This window comes from Zootoca vivipara, chromosome 6, assembly GCF_965207765.1.
Source record: "Zootoca vivipara chromosome 6, rZooViv2.hap1.1, whole genome shotgun sequence".
Lineage (NCBI taxonomy): Eukaryota > Metazoa > Chordata > Lepidosauria > Squamata > Lacertidae > Zootoca > Zootoca vivipara.
Window position 1 is genome coordinate 43413437 of NC_142589.1, and position 23946 is coordinate 43437382.

Consider the following 23946-nt stretch of genomic DNA (forward strand, 5'->3'; position numbering starts at 1 on the left):
GCATTGACAGTTGCTTTTGTGGAACTGCAACTAAGACATCTTCCAAACGGCTTAATAAAGGCAAACTGAACCATTCAGCGTCTGGCAGCAGCTTGGGAAATGGGCTCATTAACATTTCAGTCCATCCATTCCTAAGGCTGCTTTCACTAGTGATCATAAAGGGGGCTCCCTCTACCCCTGCCTACATTAAGCAGGGCTTAACTTGTGAATGTAGCTAAATCCCGCACATTGTATGGGAAATTGCCCTTTTTCTTTTTAAAGAACACTGAGCATTAGAAATGTGACTATTTTATTTGCATGACCAGCTAATTCTGGGTTATAGCCAACTAGAATGTTTCACTTAGGGCAGACCCACTGAAATTAGATAGATAGATAGATAGATGATACAGACAGACAGACAGACAGACAGACAGACAGACAGACAGACAGACAGAATGAATGAATCCTAATCTGGAAAGAACTCCTAGTGCATGAGCAGTTGCTAACATATGAGGATCTGCATGATCAGGACAATTGTGCAGGTAACTTACTCATGCCGGCAGTTCCTTCCATTGAGGAATTTATTTGCAGACAGCTATATGAAACATGTAGTGGTCGGAGGAAAAGTGATGAGTTGTTTCAGACAGGGCTGAAGGTTTGTTCTGTTTCCAGATGAAATACAACAACACCCTACATCAGGGTGAATAATGGGGCCATGCATGCTATTCCTGTCCCCATTGTAACTGTGAGCACTCGTCCCACCTATACCACCCCAACCTTCTTGTATTGAGCTGGAAGGTCTGAAGGGGGATTCTAAATGCATTCAGATAAGTGATCTTAGAAGTGTTCCCATGATTGGGAACTCCACATCCTCTTCACACTTTATTTCCATGTGATTTGGAAGAATGCCTGAATAGGACTTTTTGCAAGTAAGCAACTCATAGTCAGGGGGGTTTGTTATCTCATGATGGGAAAGTCAGTTTGAACATTGTGAATTAACCTTGGATAATTATGTAAATACAAAACATCCAAAGGACATAGGCTTAAAGCACCTAATAATTAAATAATTAGTCAGGGGGGGGGGAGATAATGCCTTCAGACCTTTGTGTTGGGCCCAGGTCCTGCCTGTCCTTCCTGTCCAATTCCTCCTACTCCTTATCACATCCAGCTGGTCACTATAGCGGGGACTGAGAAGGATGTGATTGGCTGGCAGGGGGGCATTTTTTGCCTCCTCCATACTGTAGTGCCTATAGGAGCAGTTAGTGATGGGAGCTGAATAATTAGGTTGGTTGGTAGTAGTCACCTGGCATGTGTGTGCAGAAAAGAGGAGAGCATAACAAAGATGGTGATTACCCCGAGGCTCTTTTCAGGTGAATAGCAAGTCTGTTGCTTGTATGAAGCAGGATGAAGCAATTTCTCTTCCTGCCCACCCCTTGCCCCCACTATTTCACCACTGCCAGTCACTCCAGTTTGCCCATGCCCATGTCACTGCTGCAGCTGCCACAGTGCCCTTGCCCTCTCCACTAATTCTGCACCCTTGCCGCCACCACTGTATCATGGGGGCATCAACAGCGCAGTTGCACATGAAGGTGCAATTGCCGGCCTGACTGGCAGCAGCACAGGTGTGGGGAGGGGGCTTGGGTCTGCAGGGTGGTGGTGTGGGAGGGAGGGCTGTGGTCAGGGCCATCTTAAGCATATACGGCGCTGGGGTGCAAAGATTCCTCCAGCACCACACACCCCGTTTCCCAGAGTTGTTGACCTTTTCCCAAGCCTCTGCAGGGATTGCTCTCCTCCTGCGGAGGCTTGGGAGGCAAGCTGCACGCCCACCAGCCATATGGTTGATGGGGTGCAGCTGGAGGGTGTGCAGGAGGGGAAGGGGAGGCCACCGGCAAAGCCGTACAGCTCCCCCACTCACTGGGGCGCCCCTGAGAGGCCGGCACCCTGGCACAATGCGCCAGTAAACCCAATGGGAAAGACGGCTTTAGCTGTGGTGGCAGGGCATTTTGCCTGCAGGGGCAAAATTATTTATTATTATTATTATTAATAATAATAATAATATATTTATACCCCGCCCATCTGGCTGGGTTTTGCCCGCCACTCTGGGCGGCTTCCAACAAATACCAGAATACATTAAAATATCACAGATTAAAAACTTCCCTAAACAGGGCTGCCTTCAGGTGTTTTCTAAATGTCAGGTAGTTGTTTATCTCCTTGACCTCTGATGGGAGGGCGTTCCACAGGGCAGGCACCACTACCGAAAAGGCCCTCTGCCTTGTTCCCTGTAGCTTTGCTTCTTGCAGTGAGGGAACCACCAGAAAGCCCTCGGCGCTGGATCTCAGTGTCCGGGCAGAACGATGGGGGTGGAGACGCTCCTTCAGGACCGAGGCCATTTAGGACTTTAAAGGTCAGCACCAACACTTTGAAAATGTCTCAGGCACCCCTGGTGAACCGTGATTACAGAGATTTGCACACAGTGCTGTGGGACCCATGTGGCAGGTTCAATTGTGTCACTCAGTTGCACAGGTGGGGTTCTGAAGGGATGTGAGTCACGAAGGACTGCCACCATCACCTGAAGTGGTGTGGCAGGGGAAAAAAGATGGAATCAAAACCAGCCTGAGTCACTTCAGGGTAGGGCTCACACATTCATGACAGGCTAGGTGTCTGGTAGTGGAATTGCCTATTTACTAAACATGGTCTCTTTTCCCCTATGCAGTTCACAAGTTTTCAAGTTATAATTACCGGTAATATAGTGGCCCCAGGTAAACCCCAAACTTTGCAACTGCATTTCCCTGGCCAAGCTGGCCATTTCCAGCCATGCTGGAGCTGACGGAATCCTGCAACATCTGGATGGCCACAGGTACCTTGCTCTTCTCGGAAAACACCTGACATTCTCACTCCCCAACACACACCCCTCCCTAGATATATTTTGCCTTAGCGGATGAAACTTGGGGGATATCTGATTTATGCCACTGTTAAAGCACAAAATATGACTCTTCCATTATATAGATCAAATTACTGTTCATGGTCACACAGGAATTTAAGCCAAGTAACTCCTGTGTGTGTTATATTCCTTCTTGTAGCCCCTAACAGGTTCCTTTGTAGAGAAACTCTCAAACATATGACCTTCTGATTGCCTTTTTGATTGAAAATGTCAACAGAGACCACAGCAGTACATCCAGTAATAAGATTCCTCCCTTAAAAAATCTTATTGCCTGCACTGTTAGGAGAGTTAAAGCATGACATAAATCTCATCGATGTCAGTCAAAAAGATACTGATAGCCAGGATCAGTGGGTGTTGCTTTAAATCATGCATTTTTTTACAGCTTTCAAACACAAATATAACAATGGAAAAAGTGAAAGTGAGGGGAAAGTAAACTAATTGGTAATTCTATCCCTAGTAAAAGATAAGATACCAACATACAGTATTAGACAGCAAACTGATTGGAATTTGCAAACTGCCTGACAAAAGAAGGGAGTTGTTGCAGTAGGTGCATATATATTTGGGCATCATTTGCAGGGCCGTCTTAAGCATGTCTGGCGCCCTGGAGCAATGGTGCGAAGATCCCTCCGGCACCCCCCCCCCACTGCCCCGTTTACCAGCACGGCTGTCTGGTGGGCGCAGCATGCAGCGTGGCACCTCCCCGGCACCCTGCACCACCCAGCCTTGCCGTAGGGCTGGCCTTGATCATTTGAACCACGTTGAAATAGCTTTGGGTTGCTACAGGTCACATTGCATGGCTCAGAGCGATCTGAGGCTGTCAGGGAGTGGGGCGTTGGAAGGAGAGACAGGTGTGGATGGGAAGAAGCAGAATCTGCAAAAAGGAGGGACAACATAGGAATGGGGTTGGGTGCCTTCTCCACCAGACCTCACCTCATTTGAGTGTAAAGCTCTTCTAATAAACATATTTCTGTGCAGTTTTAACTAATGTGCACCTTTTTGTAAGCAATTTCCCCTAATACAATGCATTTTTAATGTTATTTTCACTAATATCTTCATTTTTATGCAAACTTTTCCCAAATATATATCTTCTTGTAAACATGATTTGCTTGGGGAACTGCATCACCAAATTCAGGAAAGGGTGAATTTCAAAGGATAGGTGTTTCGCTTTGCGTATTGTTTCAGAAAAGGAACATTTGATAGATTCAACTTTAAATGCATACTGAATCCAATTTTCCCCATCCCCACCTGCACTTTTCCCCAAAGGAGCCCAGGTAGGGATCAAAGAGACTCTTGTCTGAAACCATGGATGGTTGCTGCCAATCAGTGTGAACAATACTGATCTAGATGGGCCAATAGTATAAACCAGCTTCCTATGTGTCCAAGCCTTGGTCATCCCATATTTAAAATAAGATTGAAGTTTTCAGTACTTCCCCCAAGGAGTTCTCTAATCATCTCAGGATGTTTTCATTTTACCTTCCTAAAATCTACATAATTTGTCTGGCTTACAAAAGTGGTCTATATCTAATTGAAACAACAGTAGGAAGGTTACAATAAAACAACTCTTCACAGTGGAACTTGATGGACACAATTCATCACTGCACTAGGTGCCTTTACAGCCAATGAAATCATATTGAGTATGTTGGATCATGGCTAGAGTTTATCTGTAAAATGAAAATCTATTCTCAGAAAATGATAGGGAATATATGCTACTCAGCTAGCTGACTGACAAACATTTGCAGGTATTATACCAGCCCAGGAAAGTATAGAGCCCCCACCTCCAAAATATTAATTTTCCATCTTAGAGAGCCTTCAATAATGGGCAAAATTGAAGCTTTGTGTGAAGAAAAGAAAGAGCATTCACCATGCTTCGAGTCCGCTTTCATAATGTTGCAGGTGTCATTAGTTGCAGACCTGGTATTGATGGAATGAAGAGGTAGGAGTCTTTCCAAAATCCATGGTTTAGATAAGCTGGATGCATATTATTTCTGCATTTGAACACTATTTGTGCATGATAATATTCTGGCTTTGTGAAAGGTAGAAACCAATTTAGCTTGCTGCATAATTCACCATGATGGGTTTTGTAATCACACTGCAAAATGAGTCGAGCTGCTCTATTATACAATACCGATAGAGGATGGAGTGCTGGAGAACTAGGCCTTCTCCAAACACTGGCATAGGATTCTCAATGAGAAATTATAAAAGCATTGACAGTTGCTTTTGTGGAACTGCAACTAAGACATCTTCCAAACGGCTTAATAAAGGCAAACTGAACCATTCAGCGTCTGGCAGCAGCTTGGGAAATGGGCTCATTAACATTTCAGTCCATCCATTCCTAAGGCTGCTTTCACTAGTGATCATAAAGGGGGCTCCCTCTACCCCTGCCTACATTAAGCAGGGCTTAACTTGTGAATGTAGCTAAATCCCGCACATTGTATGGGAAATTGCCCTTTTTCTTTTTAAAGAACACTGAGCATTAGAAATGTGACTATTTTATTTGCATGACCAGCTAATTCTGGGTTATAGCGAACTAGAATGTTTCACTTAGGGCAGACCCACTGAAATTAATGGTCTTAAGTTAGTCATGTCCATTAATTTTAATAGATCTACTCTGAGTATGACTAGCATTGAATATCACCCACTGTCCTCCCGGCCCCCATTCCTGTGAATATATATGGCATTAAATATATGCGCGCGCGCACACACACACACACACTCACAATAAAGCTCAGGGTTGGCCCTAGCGTTATGTGGCAGTGTCAGGTAACAGATGCTGGGAGTGGTTGCAGCCAAGCAGTTGTTCCTCAGTCCCCTGGCCATACTTCTTGGAGGACAGAGCTGTTTGTGCATGGTTACCCCTGCAACATAATAATAATAATAATAATAATAATAATAATAATAATAATAATAATAATGTAGTAATTTATTTATACCCCACCCATCTGGCTGGGTTTCCCCAGCCACTCTGGGAGACTTCCAGCAAAATATAAAAATACAATAATTCAGCTTCATGGTTGAGTGGAGTTTTGAAACTGGGTCTCTTGGGTCTCAGTCCAACACTCTAAGCACCACACCACACTAGTAACACAGCAACATGCGAAAGGGTTGCTGCTACAAAAGGGTTTACAACAGGGGTCCCCAGACTTACTGTGCGGCGGGCCGGTGCCCGCCGCGCCGACCACGTGGCGGGCCGGAGGGTAGGGGAGTGCGCGCGCAGCGGGCCGGAGGGCGGGGGAGTGCGCGCCCGTGCGCATGCGCACACGGGCGGGAAAAAAATCGCCGAAAATCGCTTGTGCGCATGCGTATGGGCCTCCCCCGACCCGGAAGTGCACCAGAAATGACCTCTTCTGGGTCGGGAGAGGCCCATACGCATGCGCACAAAGGATTTTCGGCGATTTTTTGCCGATTTTTTAGATCGTCGCTGCGCCGTGCGCCGTGAGAGCGGGCAGAAATACTGCCTGAAAATGTTTTGATCTTGGGAACACCCACAATTTTTCAGTCCTGTTTCCCTCATCCACATCCTATATCTTGCTTCTTCTTTGTCACATAGGAAATCCCAACCAATCAGGAATCTCACCAGACCCTTCAGACAGCATAATCTCCCTGAACATGTGTAAGGGCAGGAGAATGTTATCTGCTGGCAACCTCTCCCATCTCTCCCCTGCCCACCACAGTTGCATTTAACACAATTCCTGGACAGAATACATGTGCACATGCACACTTTATACGTGGTGGGTATTTGCTATGGCTGTGCATGCCCCTCTGTGCTAATCCAGGGCCAAATCTGGCACTTCATTCTTTGAAGTGCTGCTCTTTCATTGCCAGTCTGAGTTGTGTTGCTTTGTATTGTTTGATTGTAAGCCATTTTGAGTATTGCTGGTAGGGATGCAAGATACAACTTCTTGAATGTACGAATAAATAAGCATTAATAGGAGGGGCTAGCCATTTTGGGAAGTATTCTTGAAATCCAAATATCTCTGCATAACTGTGGTTAACTTAAAACCACAACCCCATGATTACATGTGGAGGTATTACTGCAGACCTCATTAAATATATCAGATATATCACAGAAGCCATTCCATATTTCATACAAGTGAGCTTTTATGTTAAGCTTGCAAAAAGTAAAATAAAAAGGAGCCAGAAGTATAGATGCCTCAAAGGTGTACCAATTTGAGAAGAAAGACTCTAGGGTTGTAAAAGGCAATATGGAATTGGAATTTATAAGTCTGCATATGACTATGTTTCATAAATGACACCGAAGAGATTTTGGGACTTCTTTTCATAATAAAATGTGAAATTACATGGCATTAATAATATCTTTAAAAGCAAGCACAGAAGATGTTATCTGCATAAAGGGTGCTCTACTAAGGCCCCTCAACAACAATGAAAAAGATGACTTACAGTGGTAGAAAAGGATGGCATTTATGAAAAAAATTAAGAGACTTTACCATTCCTTTATTTCTCATTGTATTTCGGTCAGAATAGAAGGTGGTTATTTTTGGATTGAACTGAAACCAGAAGTATTTTTCATGAAAGTTATGAAAAGTATCCTTTCCCTTTTGTGGAATGCTTTGGGGATAGGCTGTGATCATTGCTAGTATTTGCACATTCCCTTCCTTAAATCCAAGCTTTAGCCCAGAAAGGAATGTGGCCCTCAGGTTCAAGAAGGTTCTCCCCACCTGGTATTAACAATACTAGTCTAGATGGACCACTGGTCTGACTCTGCATATGGCAGCTTCCTATATTCTTAACGTTATCCAGCTCTTGTGTAGTTTGACCCCTAAAAGCATGAAAAAATAAAGGATTGTTTACTTAACAGGTTTAATATAAGTTAATTATAAAATTGTTGTTTGACATTCAAAACAATTGGTGAGTGCACTATGTAAGGCAGGCACAGCATTTTACTAGGTGTAGGTAAGTGGGTCTATTCTTTCTTCTTGTTTAGGTTTCTTAATCATTCTTTCATTTAGAATTCTCTGAAGAGAATTGGGTTTTAAATTATAATGCCTCTGAAAATGAATTGTAATGGATTGCCCAATTCAATGGAGATTCCTTGGCTAAAGAGATGCACTGCATGAAGAGGGAATGACTTTTTCGTGATTAAGGAAAGAAGAGAATCAGTGTTTTGTGGTCTTTAAATTGCACAAGAGTTGCTTAATGATAAAACACCCACACACTCACCAGATACTCAGATTCTTCAGATCCATTTTGTGCAGTGCATCTGAGCTTGTTCCAACTTGTTTTCAATATTAGTATGACTTTGGAATAAAGAGAGAGGTGAACACTAAAAATAAACCTAATTTCCTTTACACAAGAAGCTTCCTCTGCCAAGTTTGTGTCTCCTTTTACGAATTGGTGCCATATGCATGTGTGTCTTTATCAACTCAATGAAAGACAAGTGCATTTTAAATTATAAAGTCTCTGAAAACAAATTAAAATAGAGCATTCAAGTCAATTAATGTCTGTAGCCTGTCTCATCAATAAAGACATATGTGGGATGTTTTGGGTTGTTTTTTGTTTTTTTTACCCGCACAGTGTCTTGAAGTTAAACAAAGGCTCTCCTACATATTAAAGAAAGAAGTGACATGAGCACCTTAGAAAATAAGACTTATACTTACAAATGATGGTTTCTTGATGTATTTCTCCTCACATGAGAAAAATGCATTTTTAGGAACCTTTTTTATAGAACTAGAGGATAGAAGATGCAAGATAAAGTGGAATGATCATCAGGTTTTGTTGGGTAGAGCAGGGGTGAGCAACCTATGGCCCTAGGCCTGATTTGATGGGGTGGTTGGCCTAATTTCAAAAGCCCTCTGTAAATAATCAGTTCAGACCTCTAGCAAGAGCAATCAGTTCCTTCCCTGGCAGCCTAATGGAGAGAGAGAGAGAGAGAGAGAGAGAGAGAGAGAGAGAGAGAGAGAGAGAGAGAGAGAGAGAGAGAGAGAGAGATGGAAAAGAGTGTTAGATAGAGAGTGTGTGTGTCTCTCTGTTAGAGAGCTTGTAGCTCTCAAAAGATAACACCTGAGAGCTGTGGCCCTGCGGAATCAGGCCAACAACTTTAAGTCTAGTACTTCCTTCTCATAGTGGCCAAACAGATAAACCTGGTACGTCCACAAGCAGGAATGTAATGCAGCAGCACTCTCTGCTCTTGTGATTTCTAGCAGATGATATTCAGGAGCACACTGCCTCTGATAGTGGAGGTAAAACATCATGGCTGGCAGGGGTGACACATCTCATTTTGCTGCTGAAGTACCACCTTGCCTTGACACTGTGGCCTTTTTGCTGTGCTATTTGCCCTGCCACTGCTGTTGGAGAAGTGGTCCTCATGTCAGTGCCAATTATCAGCAGAATCTCACGAGGGCTTGCACAGTCCACAGTATCTTGCCAGACATCAGCACTGATGATGGCACCACTTCCCCACGGGCAGCACAGGTGGTGGGATGGGCAGGGAGTCCATGGGGGCACCTCCCCAGAGGTTTCTGCCACCTGAGGCAGCAGCTTCAACCCACTTCATGGTGCGTCAGGCTGGATGGCTGGTAGTTGTTGATAGCCTTCTCCTTAGGTAGAAATACGGGTTGCATGCCAGATGGAGGAGAATCAAGCAACCATAGAAAAAGAGTGGCAAAAAAATTTTTCTAAAGCAAATAATAAGAAACAAAGGACTTGGAAAGGAGATGCCTCTGACTGCTAAAAAAAACCAGAAGACTAAAATTGATCTGAATAATTTGTCAAGCCCACCCATGACTGTGAAGACAATGACTTCCAACCTTGGCAACCTTAGACTTAGTCATTGAAGTCAGTGAATTTCAAAAGCTTTGGGATCAGACTTTATTGAAGCTTCATCCTCTGTGTAATTGAAAATAGTGTCCTGCCTGTGATCACCACCAAACACCTTTTGTGGCAGTATCCTGAGCCCAAAAGATTGTTCTTCCTTCCTGTTGCCTGGAGCTCAACCTTCATGATTCTGTTCAAGGATGCACATGGTAAGAATATCTGTTTCTGACAACTTCACATCATATATATGTGTGGGTGAGTGGGTGTAAAAAGCTGGATGGTTAAGTCCAGTCAAAGGCAACTATGGGGTGCGACACTCATCTCACTTCAGGTCAAGGGAGCCACCATTTGTCCCTAGACAGCTTTCCGGATCATGTGACCAGCATGATGTAACCACTTCTGGCTCAATAGAACACCATGACTGAAGCCAGAGCACACGGAAATGCCATTTATCTTCCCACCGCAGCGGTACCTATTTATCTACTTGCACAGATGTGCTTTCAGACTGCTAGGTTGGCAGAAGCTGGGACAGATCAGCGGGAGCTTGCCCTGACATGTGGATTCAAACTGCCAACCTTCCAATTGGCAAGTCCAAGAGGCTCAGTGGTTTAGACCACAGTGCCACCTGCATCTCCATATAATTTATTTATTTACTGAATTTATATACGACCCTATACCCGGAGGTCTCCAGGTGGTTCACAAAAAAGATCACAATACAGTGGTACCTCTACTTACGAATTTAATGCGTTCCGAACGCACATTCGTAAGTCAAAAAAAAATTGTAAGTCGAATCCCATAGGAATGCATTGGGAGAAAAAATTTGTAAGTCGAAGCAACCCTATCTAAAAATTCGTAAGTAGAAAAAATCCTATCTAAACCACATCCAAGATGGCGGACGGAGCTCCATTCGTAAGTAGAAACATTCGTAAGTAGAGTTATTCGTAAGTAGAGGTACCACTGTATATAAAACAAAAACAATAATCCAATAATACCTAGAATGTGCCCAATAACCATGATGTTCTTTAACCTTGTCACCCTATTTGTGACTTTTTGTCCACAGTCATTCTCCCTTCCCAATTCTCCAAATATATGCATTGTTCATTTACCTAAACACCCCATCTGCCTCCCCCTCTGCATTTTAAGAGATAACAAAGGCTATCAATCAACTGGAACCATGTTGATGTTTCCATGGCAGTTTTGTAATTAAGTTTGCTCACCAGAGGTTGAGATGGGCCCGATAAATGCTTTTTGCACAATGCTTTCAGACAGAACACTACTCCATGTTGCCAGGCTACAACTAAAGCACAACTTGTCAAATCCAAGAAGCTCATTCTCTTCTGAATAAGCAATAGTTAGTGTCTTTCATAACTCTAATCTGCTAAGATTTATGCATAGGAATCTTCTCTCCAATACTGTACTCCCAACAGGGGAAGGAAACTGCATATCCCTATTATTCACAGCATAATAAATCAGTCTGCCTGAGACCTGAGATCTGCTTCTTCAAGTGCCTCCACTTAATTTGAACTGATCCCTCTGTAGGTCACCTGGATCAGTGCTCATAGCCTTAATTCTGTTTCCCTGGCCCCATGGCTTTGATAAACAAGAAGAGCACTGCTGGATCACACCAAAAGACCATCTAGTGCAACATTATGTTTTCACAGTGGATCCAACCAGACACACTTGTGAAAAGTCCACAAGCAAGACATAAGAGCAATAACATTCTCCCACTCATGGTCACTACCAACTGGTATTCGCAGACATTGCCTGTGTTCCTTGACTAGAAAATATTGATAGACTTGCCACTCTTTTTTAACAGTATAACTTCCTTTTAAACCCATCCACATTGGTGGTTATCACCCAAATTGACTACCCCTAGAGTGGCTAGGGAGACCCAGCCAGATGGGTGGGGTAGAAATAATAACTACTTCTTCTTCTTCCTCTTCCTCTTCTTCTTCTTCTTCTTCTTCTTCTTCTTCTTCTTCTTCTTCTTCTTCTTCTTCTTCTTCTTCTTCTTCTTTCATCGTCATCATCATCAAGAACAATTGCAGTTTTTATATAAGATCAATGAGATGCCCCTTCCCAGTCATACCTTCAGGCTTTTTACCCTGTATGCTTTTGGGAATATGGAAACAAGACATTTCCCTCAACTGCTTCATATAATCATACATATGAGGAGTAGGCCAGAGCAATCTGACTTTCAGGTTAACCCCCCCCCCCCCCCGGCAAAATTAGCCCATATAGTAAAGGGATCACAGCTCAAAAGCAGACCCATCCCCATTCACTAATGCTCCATTTGCAGATAAAATGCACAAAGTGCTACCTGCAAGCAAATATCTCTAGCAGGATATATGATAAAAATCAATAACCTTCAATTAGCTTTAAAGTTATTTTATACTAGCTTTACCCAATATGATGCTCTCCACTTGTTTCCATGAACTTCACTCAGCATGGGCAATGGTCAAGGATGATGGAAACTGCAACCAAAAACATCTACAGGAAACCATGTTGGGGGTGCCTGGCTTAATTATATGTGTCAGGGGTGGAGACCTCTATTTTTTATTGGGCTGGCTAATGAATTGGGATTAGAAGAGGTTAAAAGTTTTGCTGCTGCTGCTGCTGCTAATAATAATAATAATAATAATAATAATAATAATAATAATAATATGGCTTACATTGTTTTATATGATACAAAAACACTGAGGAGGAAAGTGTTAATTTTCAATAGTGGCATGTAGGTTCATAAAATGAAATAATCAGCAAGAATAATATGGCATAAGCGATCTTCAGGATGGTAAATTAAAAGGAGAGCTATTATATAGCAACCTCAGTGTGCATCACACTTTACACACAAGGAGACAGATCCCTGCCTCAAGAAACATAAAATCTAAAATAGGAAATGGGTGAGATAGAAAAGGAATGGAGGAATGGAGACAGGGCTAAATGGAAGGGGGATGTGCAATTATTTCAGTTGTAATTCCCCCTTCCATTCACATGAGGTATTCACATGTTACATTTGGCATGTTTGTGGTCTATGCACACAATAGTTGAGTTGCACAAAGGAAGAGGAGTGCACTCTTTTGCAAAACACTTATATATGTGTAGAGACACCTTGTACCTGTTGGGTGTAATACCTGTACTTAGGCTTGGATGAAGTAGGGGGATAAGGATTGTGGGGTAGTCCCAGCGGCTTCATTGATAATGTAGCCTTTGGGGAAGGATTTGGAGTGAGCAACAGGGCTGTCATCAAACGGATACTTCATGAGACATGAAAGGTGGAAAGCAATGAGCTGTTTGATAGAGCAAGATACCACTTGCTAGACCACCTGCTTGAAATGCAGCAATTTGACCAACAGGTGGTCTACTTAAAAAGCAGGGGAAGCTTATGGGGTAGAGAGGTGAATTCCAATCCAGTCCTTCTATGAAAAAGAAAGAGTGAGATTCATGGTACTTAGTATTGGGAAGCACAACTTGTTTAACAGCATGGAACTGCTGGCCAACCTAAGCTATGAACGTCATTGGGATGCTAAGGAGGAAATTGCAAAGATGACCTGGAAATTGCTTTTAACATAATTGCTTTGCCATCAACCGAGGCATCTCTGTAGAGATTTTCAGAGATGCCAAGAGAGGAAAAGGCACTAGTGGAAATTGGCAACCTTGCAGAGAGGGGTCAGGCCAGAAAGAAATGGAGGAAGTAGGTGAAATTACCCTTCTGGCACTGCTAAAGGGATGATAGATGGGTCGTCTCCATTTGAATGCAGACACCTGACAAATCTTCAAAGCATTTCTTCCTGGAATTGTCATCGTAATCACTGCCATTATTTCCACCCTCCCCTTTGGAATATGATGAGAATTCTTCTGGGTACCTCCTCAAAAGCTTGCTGTCTTGCTTGAATATTGACCCATGTGTGCACACCTGCATGTATGCCTATGTATAGATTAATCTTAATGATATTTTATATCTTAATGATATTTCTGCTTGATAAGTAGGAATGAGAACTGGTTCAGTTGTGAATATACCTAATGTGCACTTCCTGAAAACAACACATGAACCAAAATCTCCCTTTGGAATTCGCAGTTCTATGAATTTTGTGATACAGTTTGCTAAGGCAAATGCATAAAATGCATATATGATGAAAAATGAGGCACAAAAATGTGTATTTTAGGAGAAATGCACACTACTACTTAGCCTTTTCTTCTCCCAAAGATATGCCCAGAGTGGCTGGGGCAATGCAGTCAGATGGGAGGCATATACATTTATTATTATTATTATTATTATTATTATTATTATTATTATTATTATTATTGCTGCTGCTGCTGCTGCAAGCTAGTGGTTTTCCTTCTCCTAGATGGGCTACCTTCTTGGATTGACAAGCCCTGGGAAATGTTCCTTATTTCCCTCTACAGCACGTGCAGAAACCTCCTTCCTGACCATTGGACCCAGTTTTCGTCTCATCTGCTCAATCCACCAGAGCCTATTTTCACATGCAGAGGAAGTCCCTAACTCACAGAGGGTTCAAGACCCATCAACTACCCTTACCTGGTTTAGCCGGCCAGTAGAAACTGTTCCTAGGGTGTGACTGCTGTCACATGCTGACAACCTCCTGAGTCCCAGGTGAGTGAGAGTGGAGGCAAAAAAAGGGACAAACTTCACCAGAAGAAGCAAGTACCAAACATATGGCTAGCAAAATTCTCTTTCTTCCCTCTCTATGGCTCTGCTGAGGACAAAGAAGCCAATATGTTGCAAGTATTGCTCCTTGCCAGAGAGGTCCCCTGGGAAAAAAGCAGGTTTCTTCACCTTGTGTTTTGTAGATCGGCAGACAGAAGGACATTTCTCACACATAGTGCATGTGAAATAAAAAGGGGGCACTGGTTGAAAAGCCATTCATTCTCCCTGCACAAATGCACAGCAGCCAACATGAAGGGTGGGTGGAGAAGAAAGAGCAAAGGGCTAAGAAGAATGAGTGGAAAGTGAGGCCATGCATTCTTTCAAGGGGCATGCTTATAAAAGTGGTTTTCTCCTTCCGTCATGCTTTTTGCAGACTGTCTGAAAGTAGAGGGTAGGGATAGAGCATATTGCAGAGCACGGGGAGAAGACAGAAACAGCAAATGGCTAAGATGAGAGGGTGGGGAGTAAGCCTTCAGATCAGATCAGCTGTGGGCATTCCCTCTTGCGCATCTTAGTCCTTTGCTCTTTCTCTGCTGTTTCTCCAGTGAATGGAGAAAGGAGCAGGGAGGAAGGATGGAGCAACAGCTATATAGCTCCAAGGGCATGCTTAGAAACCAGCTCAGTGGATGGAAGCTCTGGCATGAAACTCAAAAGCACATGCAGGAAAATTCTCTTCAAAAGCCATGATTGAGCTCAACCTTTAGCCATAAGAAGTTCATCGATGACCTGATGTTGCCATGGAAAGTTGCAGTAAGGCATCAATGAAAGGGGGTTGCCAGGTGGCATCAGGTGGCATCACCTGATTGTCAGGTGGGCATGACTTGGGGCAAACAGACTTGTGGGCCAAATTGGACCCCCTAGTGGGTCAAGACTGGCTTGGGCTGGAGGTTCCCCACCCTTGCTATGCATCTGGGTATCAGGAAACCTAAAAGTTTCCCTCACCATTCATATTGAACCCAATTGAACCCTGCACTCTGCTGATATTATATTATCAGGTGGATCTTTAGTTTGGTGCAATTACTAGTGTGGTGGTTTGGAATTCTATTCTATTACAAATATTAGAAAGGTGCTGTCTTTTGAATTTTAAATGCCTATTTAACACCTTTCTTTTTCAGCAACTTTTTAGGAGGAGATCTTTATCCAAATCTCCATCTATACTTGACCTATGTGAAACTGTTTTTTATATCTGGAATTGGTTTTAAACAATTGTATTGCTTTTATATATTTGATTATTTTATATATGTGGCTGTTCTTAATTGTTGTAATTGTATGTTTTATTGTTGTAACCCTCCTGGGACATTAAGGTAAATAAATTTATTAACTAAACATAGAGGACAAGACCCCCCAGGAAACCAAATTATTTGAACTCTGATACGTAGGGACCCAGGTGGCGCTGTGGTTAAACCACTAAGCCTAGGGCTTGCTGATCAGAAGGTTGGCGGTTCGAATCCCTGTGACGGGGTGAGCTCCTGTTGCTTGGTCCCAGCTCCTGCCAACCTAGCAGTTCGAAAGCACGCCAAAGTGCAAGTAGATAAATAGGAACCGCTACAGCGGGAAGGTAAACGGTGTTTCCATGTGCTGCTCTGGTTTGCCAGAAGTGGCTTTGTCATGCTGGCCACATGACCTGGAAGCTATATGCTGGCTCCCTCGGCCAATAATGCGAGATGAGCGTGCAACCCCAGAGTCGGTCACGACTGGACCTAATGGTCAGGAGTCCCTTTACCTTTACCTTTTACGTAGGTTTATATGGCTATGGATGAAAGAAAGCAGAATATTTTCTTACTGATCACCCCTCCCCACAGCTTCCAATAACCTGACAGAATCCAGTTTCAAGAAGCCCCAGGAAAATATTGGCTTGTTGACAATTCTGCAACAAATCAACTGGTGAAAAACATCCCTGAAAACTTTGAGTCATGGAAAATGGACCCTTTGCATTGCCATGGAGATTTTGAAAACCTCACTCTTCTTTCCCTGCTTAAAGACCTAAATGGAATGGCTATTTTTGCCATTCGGAAGAATATCACTCTGATTAGGATAGTGAACAGTTATTAACATGGGGCATCTTTCATCCACCCACAGTCTATAATTGTTCAGGGGATGTAGTGATGTTAAATCCACTGTTTCTTCCTGGTATATGCTATGTTTAGTATGGACTGATTGCCACCAAGTTACTGCAACTTAAGCTTTACATGAAGCACCATGGAATCAGAAGACCACTTCTGAATATGTATTGTTTAAAGTCATTTTTTAATTGTTTACATAGGCAGGTTTGAGGTTTGTAGTGTCTCCTTCATATTTTATAGTTTAGTAGAATACCAAGATTCACCAAGAAGAGGTGAGTGCAAAAGATGCTCATTTAGAATTAAGGAACACATTTCTGAGCATATGTTCATCACAGAAATTTGGATTCAGTAGCAGAACTGAAGAGTAAGTTGGAAGTGGAGATGAAAGAAATCTGATCAGACAAGCAGAGAGAAGCATACTCTTGCATGCTTACTATTCTTTGGGAGAAGCATAGTAGGCATTATCTAGATGGGAGAGGGGAGAAATGGAGAAAGACAAATAGTTCTCCTTCTTTCATAACACTATAACTCTGTGCATCCAGTGAAAGCTAAGCTAGGCTAGATAGGCATTTAGTTTAATCCAATAGGACTCTTCCTATGTTCTTTACAGTCTTCTGAAAAATTTCCAGGCCAATTTCCCGGTGTTAACCAAGATGCAGTGTGGGACGTAACACAGCCCTTTCTGGGACTGAACCCACTTTTATTTTCAATATGCTTCTAAGTACCAGTTTCTGGGGAACATCAGCAAGAATTGACTATTGTGCTCATGTGCTGCTTGTCGGCTTCCAGAGGTATCTGGTAGGCATCGATATGGGAGCATCAGGTTGACCCACTGTGAGGTGACTTGGGGATCACATCACCCTGGATCTATTTCTGAATAAGTTCAGCCACTTTCCTTCATCCCCAATATCTTTTCTGCTCTGCAAGTGGCTTCCTTTGAATCACCCACCTCCTCTCAACTCTGCCTGCTTCTCTTTCCTACTTGAAGCCCCACTCTGTGAGAGCAACAGATCACTATGGACCATACAGCTTGACACATACTGAACCCAACTCAACTGACATACGAGTCCCTCTGAACACCCAGTTTCCCTCAGGCCTCATTGGGATCCAGTCCACAGCTCTAGTGGAAAACTGGGTGGTAAACTAAGTGGGCCTGCAGGGATCTTGTGTTCTTAAGGAGAAAATAGGAGCAACCAACAGACAATTTCTTTCAGTACAATAGGAATACTGTAATGACTATACACATCTTGACCCTCTCATCTCCACCAATTCCTCTTTGTTTTAAATGTCAATTTTCTGAAAGGCAGTGGGGAATGATATCCTCGAGGAAGCAATGAGACATTCTGCCTGGCTGACCTTTAAGGTCAATTGTTTCATTAGCTTCCCTAAGTGAATGATATTCATAGGAGAGGGACTGGGAAGCTGTTAAGCTAAACAGCAAATTACATTGTCCATGAGCCCATTGTCACCCAATAGAAATTCCCCTTGGGTGACAAACTGACACCCATCACAGAGAAGTTCCCATGGAGTTAATGCAGGCTCTTGTTTTGCCAGCAATACCCTTATAGGAAATAATCCCTGTTCTTATTATGACAGAAGGCTCTTTGCCATCGGGCTACACAGCTGCAGTCACAGAATGAGAATCCAGCAGTCACAATCTGCAAGCTTCACTTCTAATGAATGCTCACAAGCATTCTCTTTTATCTCCGCTAATTGTTTCAATTGGATTTTAAAATACCACAAATGGAGAAGTGGCCCTGTAGTGCACTTGCTTTCTCCATTAACAAGCCACTTTTATTAAATAAAAAGTAATTCAGAGCATCTCAGAAAGGTTTATTATTTTGTATACATTTCTGCTCCACACTGAATCATGAGGAATCATTCTGGCTATAATTACGACCAAATTGTTGTTCCATGGGAACCAATAAGATGATTGGCTACAGGAGGCAACCTGAAGGAGCCACAATATACAAATGACATGGAAAGTTCATTAAAGAGTAGAAGTCAGCTGAAATTTCTTGGACAAGGTATTTCTGACACTATTTTGAGAATTTTCAGTTTCTCACCTGCCTTAGAAAATGAAAGCCATTTTACAGAACATTCTTCAAATGCCCCCACCTTTTATTTTCTCACAGTTTATAAGACTAGGTCTAGGGCAAAGTAAGGGATGCTAAATGGTGGCTTGGCTGCCTGCACAGCTGCCACTGAAACCTTAGAGGGAAATGAAAGAACCTGTGCCTTTGCTGCTGCTAATGATGAGCCCTAACCACAAGAACATGGGAAGGCAAACTAAGGCCCAGGGGCCAGATCCGGCCCAGTCGCCTTCTAAATCCGGCCCGCAGATGGTCCAGGAATCAGCAAATATAGTCTGGCCCCCCACAAGGTCTGAAGGACAGTGGACCGGCCCCCTGCTGGAAAAGTTTACTGACCCCTGCTCAAGAACATATTGGAGAATTTCTCCTCCTCCTGGGGAGTATTTGACAAAGTATCACCCTCAGTTTCCCACTCTAAAAATAGAATGGTGAATGGTTGGAAGACCCAACTCTGGTGCAGATGTCCCATTTAAACATGTTGTCTCACCTCTTATATACCCAATCTATCACTGCATTCTGCAAGATCACACCTCCTGAAAATACCATCTTATCAAGAGGTTGGCTCCATGCAATATAAAAATCAGGCCTTTCACATTGTGACACCTAATCTTTCAAACAACCTCACAACACAAACATTAGAGAGGGCCATGTTGATGAACTCCCTTTTCAATAAACCTTTTAAGAAGCATTTTTTATTCCAGACTGCATGTGTATTGGATCTGTTTTCTTGTGGGGTTTTGTTTTTTTTACATATTGAAGTGTGTGTTTTTAAAAATATATGTATATAAATGGAACTGTTTTAACTGTGAAATCACATCAATGTATTTTATGGGAAGGGATTTATAAATTTCAATTAATAAATGGTGGAAAGTTTTTAATCATCTGTAGAGGAGAGGATGAGATAGACAATATGCTTTATGAGCATCCCACACAAAGGGATGAGGTATAAATTCAGCAAATAGTGGTACCACTACTTTTGCTGCAACTTTTCATTTACACCTGATGCAATTCTTTCCTTCCCCACACCTTGCTCACTTGAAAGTAATTTCAGCAGTATCATTCCATCCAGTCTGCTTTCCCTTTAATAATTTCAGATAATGTTTGCCCATCCATTCATTTACACATGCAAGTGTGTGCACACACCAAATTATGAACAGATACTCTGTATTCATCATTCACTATACTCAGTGCTTTTAATCTACAGAAACATGACTATATCTGACCAATCTAAGTCACACCTGCAATGTTGGCATGGCAGCTTCCGCTCACTCTTCTATATGAAAGAAAGTAATTTGCTAGAACCCTAAACTGGCCCTGCCTACTCTTGAACAACAGCAGATCTTGCAATGGTAATTTGCCGTAAACACACCCACCGAAATTGCCCCATGTGGTTCTGTGAGGCTAGAATCCTCGCATACTTAACCAAGGAGCAAACAACATAGTGGTGTGCTGCCACTTAACTGACTTCTGATTGGTCGTGCTGTTGATGCTCATCAGGAGGAAAAAGGGAAATGGCAAGGTGGTGACCTCTCCTGGATCTCATTCATCTTCCTTCTGGTAAAGAGCAGCAACACAATTAATGTTATCTGCTACTACACAGGAGTAAGCTCAACTGAAAACAGTAGGACTTCCCCTCCAATAAATGTGCATAGGGTTTCACTCTGTACTTTGATGCAACTCTATATTCAGAGAAAAATAGAGATTTCCAAAACAAACAAACAAAAAAACCAATACTTCACAATTCATCAAAGTCCCTTTTGTGTTACGTGTAATCTCAGTCTCTCTACCCCCATCTCTCTCTCTACCCCATCTCTCTCTCTCTCTCTCTCTCTCTCTCTCTCTCTCTCTCTCTCTCTCTCTCTCTCTCTCTCTCTCCCTAAAGTGCACTCTCTTCTATTATACCCAGTCAATACTTGGAAGATCTACTTATGAACCACAAGAAATCCTTTATGTGCAGCGTGTTGCAACCTTTCATGTTGCAGCATACTGTCCATGTTTAGCTTAGTTTATTTTAAGCACGATCAATAACACCTGCTGCCTTCAGTGCTGTTTTCCAGATGCTTGCTGGAATTACAGCTTATGAAAGAAGTACCCAATCACAGCAGAGTCCTCCATGTCTCCATTAGCAGCAATTCAAGAGCAAAATCAGCTTATATACACTTTTTCCCCCAGTAGGTGAGTGCCTAATTATTTTACGAGTCTCTCAGAGAAAGATTACTTGAATAATAACACTTTAAGGGCTGTTTTTTTATTTGTGCTCCATATTTTTAACCTCGCGTCCTCTCTTTTGAGAGTTCATTTCTGTACATATCTCCTTTGAATTTCATTGACAGGCTGGCTTCTCTCGTCTTTGAAATCCCTCTGGAGGACACTCGCTGCTTTCACTTTGAAAAGATATTCTGAAAACAACTCTGTTATGAGGTCCCGTGTTTATCAATGATTGTACATCAAATGAGTTCATCTGAAGAGCACGGACGAAAGAAGAGAAATGGGTCTCTTAACTGCTAATGTTGACAGACTCACTCAGTACTTGGATAGGTGGACCACTTCCTTACCATCCTTGGTATTACCCAGGTAATAAAAACTCTGCAGCCCAAATTGATCCACCGTGACACTTGAAACACCTATTTGTTTTCAGCACAATAGCACAGATGTAACAGCCAGGAGCTTTAGTAAACCATGTTGCTGATTATCTGCGAGAAGTAAGAAATCCACACTTTCTCTGCTGTCCCCCCCCCCCCCCCCCGGTGGATATGAGGTCTGTGTAAAGGCTAGGAAAAACAGTCATTGGTTTTCTGTCAGGGTTCAGCCCTACCTAGGGATGGAACTTTGAATCGTCTTGGAGAAGGAGCAAGGGGAAAATATCTCCACATTTCCAGGAATTTTTTTTAAAAAAGCCAATGGATTCAGGTATTCCTGGCTCAGGACTGGAAGTCTCCACACCAGTTGTCCACGTTCATTTGTGAAGCAACATTTCCAAGCTCCAGTGGAAAGCATTGGGAAATGGACCTTCTCAAAGCATGAAGCAGGCTTCCTTAAGATAATGTGGCTGTGGTCAGGAGAGGTGCCTTGTCTCTCCACTGCAGTGTTGTTGTTGTTGTTGTTGTTGTTGTTGTTGTTGTTGTTGTTGTTGTTGTTGTTAATTAAATTTATATACCACCCTATACCCGGAGGTCTCAGGGCAGTTAAACAACAACCCAATCCCCCCCCCCAAAAAAACCCTCACACATATTAAAAGGGCATAGGATGTAAATCAGATCAACCAAAGGCTTGGTCAAAAAGGAACATTTTTGCTGGCACCTAAAGGTGTATAATGAAGGCGCCAGGTGAACTTCCCTGGAGAGAGCATTCCACAGATGAGGAGCCACTGCCAAGAAGGCCTGCTCTCATGTTGCCACCCTCTGGACCTCTGGACCACTCGCTCCAGAAACTTGCTCAGGAAAGGGAGATTAGCAACTGACTGGTAGTTAGTTGGGTTTTTCCAAATCCAGGGAAGGTTTCTTAAGGAGTGGTTTTACCTCTTCCTCCTTCAAACAGGCAGGGACCACCCCCTCTTGTAAAGAGGCACTGATCACCTCCCTGGCCCAATATGTGCAAGGGTCTAGAGTGCAAGTGGTCGTCCTGACTGATATGAGCACCTTGTCCATATCCTTGAGCCTTACCAACTGAAACTCATCCAACACAACAGGACTAGACTGTGCTCTGGACAATCCATGATATTCATCTGCTATAACAGAAGAATCAAAGTCTTGGTGGATGCAAGCAATTTTATCCTCAAACTGCTTTGCAAACAAGTCACAGCAAGCTACTGTTGGTTCTCCCACCTCCTTTGGGCCAGCCTGTAAAAGGCCTCATACAACCCAGAAAAATCTCTGCTGGATGACATAATGAGGATGCAATGGAGGCAGCAAAATATGTCTTCTTTGTTGCCTTCACTGTCACTAGGAAGGCTCAATAATGAGCCCTTACCACTGTTCAGTTGCATTCATTCAGATCTTTCCTCCACTTGCATTCAAGCAGTCTTGCAACTTGTTTCCGCGCCTTAAACTCTGGAATATACTGGGGGGACAAACGGGTTCCACGAAGTAGGAGAGGGCACTCAGGGGTGATCGTGTCAATAGTCTGAGCCATTCATGTGTTTGAGAGGTCGGCCAGGGCTTCACAGGGGTGCCAGTCGTATCAGCCAGAAATACCCCCCAGATTCATTTTGAATCCCGCTGGATCCATCAGTTTATGAGGGGTGGACATTCCTAATAAGTCCCCACCTCTGTGGAGGGGGAAAGGTGCTGACAGCCAAAATCTCAACAGGAGGTGATCTGACCATGACAAGGAACTGATGTTAATGTCCCCCACCTTCAAAGCACCCTCTTCCTGCCCAGTCGAGAAAACAAGGTCAAGAGTGTGGCCTGCCATGTACATTGGGCCCGTGGCATGTTGGAACAGTGCCATGGTTGTCATGGTGGGCATCAAGTTCTGAGCTGCTCCACCGCCAGCTGCCTTGGCATGGATGTTGAAGTCTCCCAGAACCAGCGCTCTGGGAGTCCGGAACACCGGTTATGTAACCAGCTCTGTCAGGTCAGGCAGGGAGACTGCTGGGCAGTGAGGCAGGCAGAATCCTTAATCTGTCCCTAATCTGGTTTTTTTTTCTAATGTCACAAGGTTGCCACCAGGAATGTTTGCCTTGAGAAGAGGGCAATCTGTATGGCAAGGCAACTCAAATAAATGCCATGGAACACCCATCTCATAGAGGCAGCAATTGCTAGCCACTAAGTGGCCAAAAAATGTTCTTAATCTGAACAATGGAGAGCTTTTTTGTTTTTTCCCCAAACAAAAGATGGTTCACACACAGCCTCATGGGGAGCATGGAAGGAATCTCTGCTTGGGTAGATATGGATGGACCACAGCTTGAAAAGAAGTGATACCAACCTTGTGGAAATCAATGAAACTCTGTGCAAACTGAGACTGATAGATTGACTTGCTCTCAAAGCAACTGTGTGAGAACTGCTGTTTTGTGGGAACTAGTCCTTAGTTACTTGGGAGGGGTCTCAAATCATGGGGTTTTTGTGAGAAACAGAGAGGTTCATTAAGTGAGTTTTAGAATTCTTGGAGGAAGCGACTATTAGAAGCTAAAGCGCTGGGTTTCAGGGTCAGGTTTCAATATCACTCTTTAATATATAGAAATGCTAATGGTCACATGAAGGTTTCTTCCCTCCCCGCTCTCTCAGACATACCACACACATGACTAGCTAAACTTGATCTGGAGCATACTTGAAATGCAAATTACAGTTTAAGAAAGCAGGTTTTTTGGTCATGTTCTTTCTCTACATATTTTTGGGGGTAGGGAAAGAAAGACATTGATTTCCTCTATACACCCAACATGGTCATGTGATTGCTCCGGCTCACTTGTATCTCTTTACATCATATTGTATCTCT